At 34.0% G+C, this 14,474-nt stretch overlaps 1 protein-coding gene across 3 annotated transcripts in view; it reads left to right on the top strand.

Moving 5' to 3' along the window:
- ACAP2 (ArfGAP with coiled-coil, ankyrin repeat and PH domains 2) overlaps window positions 1-14,474 on the top strand; it is a 129,171-nt gene that overhangs the window by 20,237 nt on the left and 94,460 nt on the right. The window lies entirely within an intron of this gene.

The following is a 14,474-nucleotide window of genomic DNA, read 5'->3' as shown; positions in this document are numbered from 1 at the left end:
CAAACAAACAAGCATAATAATGGGAAAAGAAGGCAGTGCATTCTTCCCCTTTCCCCTCTGCCTTCCACCACTTAGAGAAGCGTTGAAAGGATTGTACAATGAACACTTATCTAACCTCATCTAAGATTCATCAGTCATTACTATTTTGGTACATTTGTTTGCTCTATCTTACACATACACACACATACATACGTACATAAATACATAGCAGGTACATTTTTTTCTGAATCATTTTATAGTTCGCCACGTATCTACTAAAAATGAGGACATTCTCTTTCATAACCACATTTGTAACACTAAGTACATGTTCAAATTTTCCCAGATGTGCCAGTAATGTCTATAAAGGAAAAACTCAGTTTTCCTCCTCCTGTTGTAGGGAAAATCCCAGCTCTTCCCTACTGTGTCTCTCTTCCCTGAATGTCTACTTTACTAGTCACACAGAACACTTCATTTCTGACACTTTTGGACACCAAATATAACACCAAACTTGTGGGTTTTTTTCTCCCACAAGAAGCAAATCTCCTGCACTAGCTATAATTTAACTCAATACTGACACTGTCTATTCAGAGATAGCTTCAGATCTCACATGTTAAGGGCTCAGTCCCATAAGACTGCCCCTCTCTATCCCCACTTCAGATGCCAGTTCCAAGTTCAGGTTGTCATCTGTGCTTCTGATAGATCAGCCCCTCCTCAGGTCCAGTTGATTAATTTGCTAGAGGGATTCACAGTACTCAGGGAAACCCTTATGTTTACCAGTTTATTAAAAGACTTGAGAAGGGATATAGATGAACAGCCAGATGAAAAGATATGTAGGGTGAGGTCTGGGAGGGTCCTGAGCACAGGAGTTTCTGTCCCTGTGGACCCTCACCCTCACAGTGTCAATGTGTTTGCCCACCTGGATGTTCTCTGAACCCTGTACAGTTGGGATTATATGGAGGCATCCTCATGTAGTAGGCGCGATCAATTATTAACTCCATTTCCAGCCCCTCTCCCCTCTTTGGAGAAGGAGGTAGGGACTGAAAATTCCAAGGTTCAATCTTAGCTTGTTCTTTGTGGTGACTAGCCCCTATCTAGGAACCCATCCAGCGTTGCCACAATAGAACAAAAGATGCTCTTGGTGCTCTTATCACTTAGGAATTTATAAGGGTTTCAGGAGCCTTGTGTCAGGAATGGGCTCAAAGACAAATATTAGAATAAGAGATGCTCCTGGTTCCTAGTGTTCTTATCACTTAGGAAATTACAAGGGTTTTAGAAGCTCTGTGCCAGGAACTGGGGGTAGAGACCAATATGTATTTATTTTCTATTATTTCACAATGTCTTTTATAAGTAGTTTTTTTTTCTTTGATTCAGTATCCAGTTAAAGGTTCATGTGGCAGGTTGCTTTTTAATTACCTTTTGCTTACTATACATTCTTGATTCTTTTAGTCCATCATTGTTCACCATTAAGAAAATATTGGGTTATTATGGAACTAGGAGAGGTCTCAGTCGTATGAGGCTGTGAATTGGGTAAGATTTTCTTTATCATGTTAAGGATTTTGGTGGATTATCATAGAAATATAGTGAGAACCTCTTAAAGAAATGTGACATGTTCTAATAGTATATTTAGCATTAACTTTTGAGGCAAGATATTTTAGTTTATCACAATTTGGTACAAAATGTTATATTGAACAAAACTGTGAAGAATACATTTTTGAGACAGTCTGGGAAAGTCAAACATGAAATAGTTATGAGATTATAAGGAATTATTGTTATGAGTGATAATGATAAAGAGGTTCTGATAAATTCCTTATCTGTTAAAGATCAGTAAAATAATACAGCATCTGGGTTTGCTTTAAAATACATCAGCAAAAAAAGGGATAAGACTATATGAAACAAGAATGGCAAAGTTTTGATAATTGTTGAAACTAGGTGATGGGTATATAGGACTGCATTATATACTTATATTTTTATGTGTTTGATTCATTTCATAAGAGGTTAGAAAGGTAACCACTGACATCATTTTTTTGACATGAAAAACGAACTAGAAGGGTAGCTTGTATGTGAAAGTCGTATGGTCTCCAAAACTTCTGTTGCTTTCCAGAGGAATTCCTTTATGTAGAGTGTGAAAGTATATATCTCAAAGTAACTTATTTCTTTTCTTTTGTATTTTAAGAAATTGAACTTTACTTGAGATCACAGTCATTTCAACTCTTCTGTAAGTTGTGGGAGGCAGAGGGGAAAGGGGAAGAATGCATTGCCTCCTTTTCCCATTATTATGTTTGTTTTTTTCTTTTTTCACCCATTTTACCCATTCCATTTTTTTTAACCAATAGCACTAATTGTTGTAAATAAAACTTTGAAACTAAAGACCAAAAAGCGTAATCCTATTTTCCAGAGATAAAATATAATAATCTTTCCAGATTTTTCAATATATAATCTTTTTGACATATGCAGTGCTACTTTATTTTTTTCATAATCTATTAAATTTATTTATCAAAGTAACTTATTTCTAAACATTTGATTAGAAAAAGAATTCTTAGCAAAAATAATTTATGATGTTTCTGAATCTTCTGAAAAGAATCTAACATTTTAAGGTATTAAAAAATAATCTTGCATTTACAGTATTTAAAATGGCAATCTTTTAAGTATGACAGAAAGCCAACTATGACAATAGAAAAATTCTGTGCAAGTTACAAAACTGTTTAATTCAAACTGCCACTCACAATTGCAGAACACTGTTGTGGGGATTTTTTTGCTTATCAATCAGCTATTGTGTAAACTGTGTGTAAGCTTTCCTATGACTACAGCATTATCGTGTTACAGTACTGCTTTACTATGAGTCCCAGAGTTATAAACAATGGCATCTCTTTAGATTTGAATCCAGCAGCTGTATTCTGGCCACAGGTGCTGGTAGCAGTCCTTGAAGTAAAAATATGACAATGTTGTGACATAGTGCCAAGGCCTTTGAAGAATGTTTGAAGAATGTTTTAGTTTTCTTTTTATTTTAATACTTAATTGATTTTTTGAGAAGCCATTTTGCAGTCAAATAGCAATTTTTAACCAGAGATACACATCACAATCACTTGGGGAGCTTTTTCCAAAATACCTTTGTTTGGACTCTGCTCCAGACCTACTGACTCAGAAGTTTTGGGGAGAATAGGACTCACAGGAATAGATAGTTCGAAAAGGCTTTTTAGGTGATTTGATTGTGAACCTTTATTAAAGGACTATTGCTCTGAGAATGTGAAAATTCATTATTATATGTAAATAAATAATAAAGCACAGTGATGTTCAATCCTCTCTTTGTCTTTTTAACCTAATGATTATAGGTAACACATGGTTTCCCACTGGCTCTCTCTAACTTCATTCCTTATCCTGTCTCTCTGGAACAAGTAAATCATTTAGAATTGTAATGAATAGTAGCCATTAAAGTATTTTTAGCAGGTGAATGATGTGATAACATTTGTATCCCTCTTACTAGTTACAAAATTATTGTGTCACACCTTAGACTAATCTCAGTAACAACCCACTATAGACAACCTCATTATAGCACTTTGCGAGAAACCTTTTCCCTGCCCAACCCAGTGCTACCTATTATTATTGTATTAGTAATCTTCCTGAGATACTAATTTCATCATTTACTTTTATACACAAAAATTCTGTGTGTCTTTACCTTGACTTTGAGATGAACTTTGCTAATAAAGCTTTCTAAACGATTTGCTCTATTTATGCTAACATGCATATTTTTGCATGAATGAGAGATCAGATCATATCCAGTGTGCTGCACTTCTTTTTTTCACTTAACATATAATATTCATATTTCTTTCAGTCCAAACAGATCTCCCTTACTCTTTAAATGACTGCATGCCCTTTAAATTGCTGTACACTACTTATTGAATGATAATTTGATCAATCAGTACCCTGATAAGTTTTTCATTTTTAGTTATTTTTTTCTACAAGCTTCTCTCCCTACTTCCTGGTATATTTGCCTTTTTGCATCTGTAGCATAATACCTAAAGGATCATAATAATCTGGGTCAGAGAGGATATACACTTAAAATTTTAGAAGATATTAATAAATTTTGCTCCAATAAAAGAACACTGAGTGCAGATTAGTCCAACCAAACATTAGTCCTTTTTCCTCCTCTCTCTCCTTCCCTGCCTCGCTCTCTCTCTCTCTCACTCTGTCATCTTAAAGAAGTAACTGTTTTTAAGTAAACAAGATTCTAAATCAGGAATGGATATTTTGTCATTTGCTTTTTATTATCTGAGACTGTCTTAGTCACTTTGGGCTGCTATATCAGAATACTATAAACTGGTTGGCTTAAATAGCAGACATTTATTTCTCACAGTTATGGAGGCTGCAAGTCTAAAATCAGGGTGTCGGTATGGTTGGGTTCTTAAGGCCTTCTTCCTGGTTTACAAAGAGAGCTCAGGTTTCTTTATCTTTTTATAAGGGCACTAATCCCACTGTGGGCACTCCACTCTCATGAGCTCATCTAACCCTAATACCTCCCAAATGCCCTACTTTGAAATACCATCGCATTGGAGATTAGGGTTTCAACATATGGATTTTGGGGAGATACAACCTTTAGTCTAATGCAGAGATAATCATGTTGCTTTTCTTCTTTGACCCATTACCATAGTAAATTAAAGAAATGGATTTACTAATATTTAAACATTATTACAGTCCTTTAAGTAATCTTGACTTGGTAATAATTTTTGAAAACATCTAGATCTTGTTTCTTAATATTTTACTTATGATTTTTTATTAATATTCATAAGTTATAATGAGCTATTTTGTCTTAGATTTTGATAATAGTGTTATGTTGACTTTTTAAAATGAAAAAAAAAGGTAAAAACAAATGCCTACCTCTTTCTCCATGTTCTGGTATAATTTGATCTTGAAATTATTTGTTCTCGAAGTCTATATAATTCACCTGGATAGGACCTTTCCGATTGCCACTCTTTGGTAATTTATCTTACCAAAAAATTGAAGTCCTAACCCCAGTATAAGGTCATACTGATGTTGGGTGGGCCCTTAATCCATTATAACTGGTGTCCTTATAAGAACATAGAAGACAATGTGAAGGAAACACAACACACAGGGAGAAGACAGCCATGTAATGACAGAAGCAGAGATTGGAGTGATGCAGCCTAGAATTTGTGGCCACCACCAAAAGCTAGCTTAGTCTTCATTATTCTGTCTTTCTACTTTCCTGAGAAAGAAAACAAAGTAAATCTAACTTTTTGGGTTCATTTACACTCTTTTAATATTAGTATAAAGTCTTCAAGAGTATAAGTTTTTCTTTGAGCTTAGCTTTTTGTGATGTGGGGGGACTGAATGGAGTGGGTCCATGTGACAGATTACCTTCCTGGTATTTGACCAGAAAATTTCAGACTGACTAAGATGATCATTCTGGGAGAGGTTAAAATTGCAATTAGATCAGGTATTAAATTGTGGGGGAGGAAGAGACTTAACCTCTACCCTCCAAAGTTCTTTTGGCTGGTCTAATGATTAATAAGGGAAAATAACTAAACTTAATATATACATATGCATGGGAACCGCACACACGAGAGTCAGAGACCCTACATACATGAGAAGTTCAGAGACAGGGGAAATAAGGTATATGTGACATTGCAATTATAGTCTTCTGTTCTGCTGCTGTGGGTCACTTCAATCAAATTCCAGTCTTTAGATTTCTTGGGTAGAAGTCAGATAACCAGTTTACAGAGTCCCTATTCTCCAATAGACAGATATTAAGTTTTCAGAGTGGTATCTTTGAAGGCCCCCTTACTAGGCTAGAGGGGAGAGTAAAGCACCAATCCATTGCTCTTTGGTTTGAGAGTCATATTGACAACTCTCTCTAAAGAAATGCCTCTCCCCAGTTTCAATATCCTCTTTAGATTGCTTCAAATCCTCCCCACCTCCACTCTTTAAAAAAATAGTTGGAGATGGATGATCAACTAAGTTCGTAAAACCTCCTTTGTAAGTCTTGTTTATGTGGTCTAGCACTTCATTTCACATTGTGGAAGTAGTTGGCAGATAGTGCCGTGGAGCCTCAGCTAAGATTGAGAAAGAGGTGTATTTGGGTATCTTGTTATATGCTGTTAATAGCACTTTTCTGAACTCTGATTTAATTTAAAAATCTGTACTTTGCTTGATACTAGTGAAATTGTGGGAGCTCCACTTTTCATTTTGTCCTTATTTCATGGTATTGGACATATATTTTTATCTATGGTATGAAATTATAGCCATTACCTAGTTTCATAATGGGTGGAGTTTCCTATAATAATTGTTTTTTCTTTTTATAAATGTTTGTAAATTTCAGAGAGAAAATAAACATACCCTTATTGCCCTTCCTTTCTTTTTCTTTTTTTAAAAACTGAAGTCTTCTTGCAGGTGATATAATACTATATATAGAAAACCTTAAAGAGTCCACCAAAAAACTATTAGAACTGATAAATGAATTCAGTAAAGTATCAGGATAAAAAATTAATATTCAGAAATCTGTTGCATTTATACACCAGTAACAAACTATAATAATGAGAAATTAAGAAAACAATTCCATTTACAATTGCATAAACAACAACAACAACAACAAATTCCTAGGAATAAATTTAACCAAGGAAGTAAAAGACCTGTACTCAGAAAATTATGACATTGAAGAAAGAAATTGAAGAAGAGACAGATAAATGAAAGCATTTAGCATGCTCATGGATAAGAAGAATTAACATCGTTAAGATGTCTATACTACCCAAAGCCTTCTATAGATTTAATGCAATCCCTATCAGAATACCAATGGCATTTTTTGCAGACCTATATTAAATAATCTTAAAATTTATAGGGAACCAGAAAAGATTGTGAATAGCAATCTTGAGAAAGAACAAAGCTGGAGGAGGCATCATGCTACCTGATATCAAACTATACTACAAGATTATAGTAATCAAAACACATGGTGCTGACACATAGATTAATGGAACAGAAAAGGGAGCCAAGAAATAAACCCACACTTATATGGTCCATTAATCTATGACAAAGGAAGCAAGAATATACAATGGGGTAAAGAAAGTTTATCAATAAATGGTGTTGGGAAAACTGGACAGATACATGTAAAAAAAAAAAAAAAGAAAAGAAAAGAAACTAGACCACTTTCTTACAACATATACATGAATAAACTCAAAGTAGATTACAGACTTAAATGTAAGACCCAAAACCATAAAACTCCTAGAAGAAAACACAGGCAGTAAACTCTCTGGCATTGCTCTTAGTAATATCTTTTTGGATATGTCTCCTTAGGTGAGAGAAACAAAAGAAGAAATAAACAAATGGGACTACATCCAAATAAAAAGTTTTTGCAAAGCAAAGGAAACCCATCAATAAAACAAAAAGACAATCTGCTGAATGAGAGAAGCTATTTGTCAATGATACATCTGATAAGGGGTTAATATCCAAAGTATATAAGGAACTCATACAATATAACACTAAAAAGACAATCTGATTAAAAAATGGGCTGGGGACCTGAATAGATATTTCTCCAAAAAGGACATACAGATGGCCAGTAGACATATGAAAAGATGTTCAGCGTCACTAATCATCAGAGAAATGTAAATTAAAACTACAATGAGATATAACCTTATACATCTCAGAATGGCTATCATCAAAAAGACAAGAGATAACAGCGTTGACCAGGATGTGGAGAAAAGGGAACCCTCTGCACTGTTGGTGGAATTGCAAATTGGTGCAGCCACTACGGAAAACAGTGTGGAGATTCCTCAAAAAATCAAGTATAGAACTACCATATGACTCAGCAATCCCACTTCTGGGTATTTATTCAAGGAAATCCAAAACACTAATTCGAAAAGATATATGCACCCCTATGTTCATTGCAACATTATTTACAGTAGCCAAGATATGGAAGCAACCTAAGTGTTCATTGCTAGATGATTGGATAAAGAAGTGTTATGCATGTACAATGGAATATTACTCAGCCATAGAAAGAATGAAATCTTAGCATTTGAGACAACATGGATGGACCTAGAGGATATTATGTTAAGTGAAATAAGTCAGACAGAGAAAGACAAATGTTCATATGACTTCACTTATATTGGGAATCTAAACAAAATAAATGAATAGACGAAACAGAAACAAACTCAGATACAGAGAACAAACAGGTTGCCAGATGGGAGGGGAGTGGGGGGCTGGGTGAAAAAGGTGAAGGGATTAAGATATACAAGATAGTCACAGGGATGAAAAGTACAGCATAGGGAATGTAGTCAAGAATATTGTAATAACTATGATTGGTGCCAGATGGATATTAGACTTATTGGGAGCATCACTTTGTAAGTTATATAAATGTCTAACTGCTGTGTTGTACACTTGAAACTAATATAATATTAAATGTCAAGTGTACTTGAAAAATAAAAACAAAAACCTAAAGTCTTCTTGTTAAAAGTCATATCATTTCAGCCTTCACTGACTTCCATCTTCTCTAAACTTCTGTAGAAATTATTTCTTACTAATAATTAATCTTTATATTTATTTAGTATTTTATTGTTTTATTTTATCTAGTTTCTTTTAAGTACTTTAGTGGAATTGATTTTGGTTTATCTGCTTTTAAAATGGAAAAGTTAAAATGGGTTATCTTTGATATCCCCCAGCTCAGAAATTCTAGGATTCTTAAAACTCTTCTGGGGAGAAATAGGTAGGTGATGTTAATTGTAGATTTATAGCTAATGAATAGTCAGATTTAAAGTGATTGGCCATTATGATATACATTAATGACAGTAAGGATTAGTGGCTTTGGTGCTAGAAATTTTAAGATTTACTTTTACCAAGTAATGTTACCACCACCTCTCCCATAGGTTTATTATGAGAGGAATGAGGATTAAAAGTCTCAATTTTGGATTTTTAAATATTCTCTGCTTAATGTAATGGGGAGTTATCAAAGTAATAAATTTGTCAGAAACAATTATAGTACCCATAAATTTACTTGAACCTCATGTTAATTGCTTAATTTTCTGTATTTTTGTTTGTTTGTTTGTTTTAACTGTACAGCCTGCAGAAGTATAATTTGAATAATGAAAAAGGAGCATTTGGGCAAATTGCCTGTGTTAAAAGCTAATCTGTCCTCATGGAAATTCTTATAATATAGACCTGGCTGGAAACTTAAGTGAAATGTTTAAGACATACAAGAATGTTGTGAGAGTCAAACAGGAAAAACAATAGGAAGCAAAGCTATGTTTTTACCCAGCCTGCCCTAGTACTAGTCAGCCTTTAATAGCTTTAATCGTAGGGAAGCCGTTAATGTGGTAAGATTTATTATGTATGAGCAGCATAATTCAAGAGGTCATTTATTTTGATCACAAGTCTCTGAAAGGGTAACCAAATGCCCAAAAGAAGGGAAAACAACAGTTACCCTCTTTGCCCCCAAATTAACAGTATAACACAAAAATCACTCCGGATGGCTCACCACTGAAAAGATTTTCATGATTTTTCTATCATAATCTATTCCAGATTTAGTGAGATTCCTCTTAAACAAGGATACATCTTTGTGGTATGACAATACTTTTTTTTTTTTTGAAAACAAATATATATTAGTTTTTTAGACAAATTTAGTATTTCAAAGTTAAGTAATGTCACATTTTAAGATTGAAAGTTATGTCTAACGACTCTGAGTGGAATGGTTCTTTTCCATTAACTTTCATCTGTGGTCCTCTTCTCCCAAGGTCATGACTGTGTAATTCTTGCTGGTCTTTATTTGGAAATGTCTCTGGTCTTCCTTGAGAAATTTAGCTTGTTGAGTATGGTCAGAGATGAATAATGCTTGTGTTCCTGTATGCTTTATTCAGCTTATAATATTTAGATTGTGTTTCTGTATGCTTTATTCAGCTTATAATATTTAGATGTTGATTAAGTAGAAGGCTTTAATATAATGAAAATTAATAAAATGATTTAAAAAGGCCTTTGAATGTTTATGCATTAAATAAAGTTGGCAACTTTCCTGTATACCAATAAGCAGTTGGAAATAAAAACATTATGGGGGCAATTCCATTTAAGTTAATAACAAAAGATATAAATAGAAATGATAAAACTTGATGACAAAAAGAAAAACTATGATTAAAGAACCACATATGTTGCCTCTGAAGATTCAACATTGTCAATCTGTAAATTTTTCCTAAATTAATTTATACATTTAAATGCAATATCAGTGTTCTAAAGGTTAGTAAACCTAAGAACAAATATGTGAGACTAGCCAAGAACATTTTGAAAAATTAGAGCAATGAGAATGATGTCCCCTGTAAGATTTTAAAATGTATTATTGGAGTACCAAGATTAAAATAGTGTGCTATTGAGCCTAGAACTGATAGATTTGAAAAGAACAGGATTTTTAAAAATCCAGAGACAAACTCAATTTAGAGTATGATAAATGCGATATTTCTAATCAGTGGTAAAGGATAGTTACTTGAGAAATAATGAGGGACAACTTGCTGATTATTTGGTGAAAAAGTGAGTTACATACACTTCTCCATAATAAATTTTAGGTGGAGTAATGATTTAGGTGTTAAAATCGAAGCTATGAATGTAGTAATGGAAAATATGCAGGAGATATCTATTAATTTGGGATCAAGACTGTCTTTCTAAGCATGACACCAAAGGTAAAAGCCTTAAGATAGGTTTGACTGCATAAAATTATTACTTCTCCATAAAATGAAAGATGGGAAAATATTTGGAGTATATAAAAGGAGTTTTAAATTCTATATATTTAGAGAGCTCTTAAAAATGTCTTGCATTTCCATTTATTTGATATGTCCAGAATAAGCCAATCTACTGAGACTGAAAGTAGATTATAGTGATTGCCTGGGCCTGGGAGCAGGGGAGAAGGGAATGAGAAGTTAATGTGAATGGGTATAAGGTTTCCTTTTGGGGTGATGAAAATGTTCTAAAATTAAAATGAGAGGATGGATACACAACGCTGTGAATATACTAAAAACTATTGAATTTTATACTTTAAAAGAGTATGGTATTTGAATTATATGTCAATAAAGCTGTAGGTTTTATCATAAGCCTATGTCAGTAGAAAATAGAGTAATATAAACAGGCAGTTGAAAAGTAGAGAAATGGCTAGTAAACCTAAATTTTTTTAACCTTTCAAATTAAGTAAATGGGAATTATATCAACATTGAGATGCCATTATTTTAAATCTTTCAATTGAAAAAGATTTAAACAGTCAACACCCAGAATGTAAAGAGATGGGGATATTTGTATGTAGTTGGTAAAGGGTGTAAGTTGGTTCAGCCTTTGGTGGGGTGAGGATTGGGGGAGTGGGGGCTGTTGGAGAGTAGATAATATATTGCTGTATAACAAAAACCTTAAGATATTTATACCCATAAAACACTTTTTTTTCAGCACTTCCACTTCTAGAAATTCATCTGAGGCTTTTTTGTTTGTTTTACTTAACAGTCTATTGCAAATACCTCCATGTTATATATCTCAATATTTTGAATAGTCCCATACATATATATATTTAGGGGGTGGTATTCCTTACAAAACACTTTTACAAGAATTAATGTTCTTATCTGGTCATGTTGTTTATCCTTTTGATTGTGGAGAAATTATTAAAACTATCAATGTTCAAGATGGGTTTCAGGTAGACTGGGAACCATCCAAGAGCAAGTTAATTGCAAATTGCAAGAAATTGCAATTTCTTGCTTTTTGAGGAAAGTTTAACCTGCTAATCCTTTGAGCTGGGTTTTGGAGCTTTGATGACAAACAAGAAAGACTCAGTCTCTGCCCTTATGGAGCAAATAGACACTTAAATTACAGTGTGTTAAGTGATATAATTGAAGTAAATTCTGGGAGCATATGAAGTCTCTGGTTTGCATAGGCGAGTAAAGCTTTAGAAAGTAGGGAGTGTTTAGGCTGATAGGTGAAGGACAAGGTGAAGAGGAGTTTTAAGAGAAGAACTTCTGGCAGAGAACTGCATCTGCAAAGGCCCGGATGTAGGCGAGCATTTAGTATGGTGAAAATGGCGGCATTAATAAGGGTCAAATGATTGGCCTTTTGAGTCACATTAAGGATTTTAACCTGAGCAGAGTAGAGAGCCATCTCAAAATGTTAAGTAGGAGGTAGATATATCTTGATCCTATTTTCGCTTGTTAAAGAACATTTTGATTGCAATATGTTGATGTAATTAATTTCATCGGAGTGGGAGAGTCCTTTAAGGTGGTTGCTACAATCAGGTGGGAGGAAATAATAGTCTACTCTAGGTTACTAACAGAAATAAAAGTGGAATAGCATCCAAGTATTTAGGAGGTAGAATGATATTGGACATGATATTTGCTTGGATGTGAGGGATAGAGGAGGAATCCAGAGTGCTGTCCAGATTAAGCTCAGTCAACTGTGCAAATCAGGTGTTGTTATTTACTGAGACAGAGAAGAGTAGATTTGGTGGAGAAGATATGACCAGTTCATAAGTTATTGCATGGTCCATTCAGGCAGATATTTTCAATAGGCAGTCTGAAGCTCTGAGAGAGATATGGGTTAGAGATAAAGATTTGAGATCTTGATACTTATTTCAAATTGGTAAATGGGTTTTATAAGTTGAGACGGTTTCCCTTTATATTTTATGACAGATACACATGAAGCTTATACTAAAAGAACTTCTTGCCATTTAACAGGCTATCTGAAAATATTTTGTTGGACATGTTTTTACTTCCAATGCTGATTGTGAGACTCAGCCTCATTGATGCATGTTCTTTTCATTTATTTATTTTCATAGTTTTCATGGTGTTTGGAAATCCATTGTAAGAAAATACTTTATGGTATTTAGCCCTTCTTCTGTAGATAGACATTTAAAAGTTTTCTTATTTTTCTCAGTGCTACTACGTTCATAGCATTACTTTGGAATTCCTGTGTATGTCTTTCCTCATGTGTGAGAGCTAGGGAGTGGAACTACAGGGTGAAGAAGGGTATGGGCATCTTCAGTTTTACCAGATATTGCCAAATTGCTTTATAAAATGGTTATAGCAACGTGCACTCCCACTAGCTATGTATGAGACTGTATGTTTCATATTCTGTCCTACATTTGGTATTGTCAGACTAAAATTTTTGCTAGTCTGATGGATATAAAATGGTATCTTGTGATTTTATATTTGTTTCTTAATTGCTAGTGAGGTTGAACATCTTTTCATGTTAATAGTCCATTCGTGTTTCCTCTTCTCTAAGTTGCCTATTCTTATTTTCCTCCTATTTTCTATTGGCCCGTTCGTCCTTTTCATTTTGTTTTATTGAATTTTTGTACAGATGTACTAATCCTTTGTTAGTGAAAATCTCTCCTCCCAACCTGTGGTTTGTCTTCACTTTTTTTATGGTTCTTATTTTTTTCCACCTTAAAACTTCACCTTCTATGACTTGAGACTTTTAAAATTTACTGCTTCCTAAAATACACTTACTATTTTGCATATACATGTATACATATCTTATTTTTTAAAAGGAATGTTATTTTTATCTTTCATACATTGAAAAATCTATCAAATCAATGGTATTGAATGGTCATACATTTGAAAGTATTTTAAAATTACAAATGCTGATGATAAAGACATCAGCAAGTTTTTAATAGACTTTATTTTTTAGAGTAGTTTTAGATTCACAGAAAACTTGACCAGAAAATGCAGAGAATTCTCATATTCTCCCTGCTTCCACATACTTACAACTCTCCCCCCCACCCCCCACACACTATCTACATCAGGCACCAGAGTGGTACATTTGTTACAATATATGAACCTACTTGATAAATCATTATGACCACAAGTCCATTGTTCACTCTTGGTGTTATACATTCTATAGGGTTTGACAAATGTATGACATGTACCCACCTGTAGTACCATACAGAATGGTTTCACTGCCCTGAAAATTTTCTGTGCTCTGCTCATTCATCCCTTGCTCCCATTAAATGCTGACAACCACTGATCTTTTTTACTGTTTCCACAGTTTTGCCTTTTCCAGTGTCATATAGTTGAAATCTACAGTATGTAGCCTTTTCAGATAGGCTTCTTTCAATTAGTAATATGTATTTAAGTTTCTTCCATGTTTTGTCATGGCTTGATAACTCATTTATTTTTTAGTGCCGAATAATATTCCATTGTCTGAATGTACCTTAGCTTATTTGTCCATTCACCTACTGAAGGACATCTTGGTTGCCTCCAGGTTTTGGGAATTATGAATAAAATTATTAATACATCCACGTGCAGGTTTTTGTGTGGACATAAATTTTCAACTCACTGTGTAAATACCAAGGAACACAATTGCTGGACTGTATGATAAAAATATGTTTAGTTTTGTAGTAGAACCCCTAAACTGTTTTCCAAAGTGGCTGTGCTATTTTGCATTCCCACCACGGTATTGCTCCACATTCTCACCAGCATTTGGTGTTGTCAGTATTTTAGATTTTGGTCATTCTAATAGGTGTGTGTAATGGTATCTCATTGTCATTT

This window comes from Pteropus medius, unplaced genomic scaffold (genome assembly GCF_902729225.1).
Source record: "Pteropus medius unplaced genomic scaffold, Ma_sr-lr_union100, whole genome shotgun sequence".
Classification (NCBI taxonomy): domain Eukaryota; kingdom Metazoa; phylum Chordata; class Mammalia; order Chiroptera; family Pteropodidae; genus Pteropus; species Pteropus medius.
This window is presented reverse-complemented; position numbering and strand designations above follow the sequence as displayed.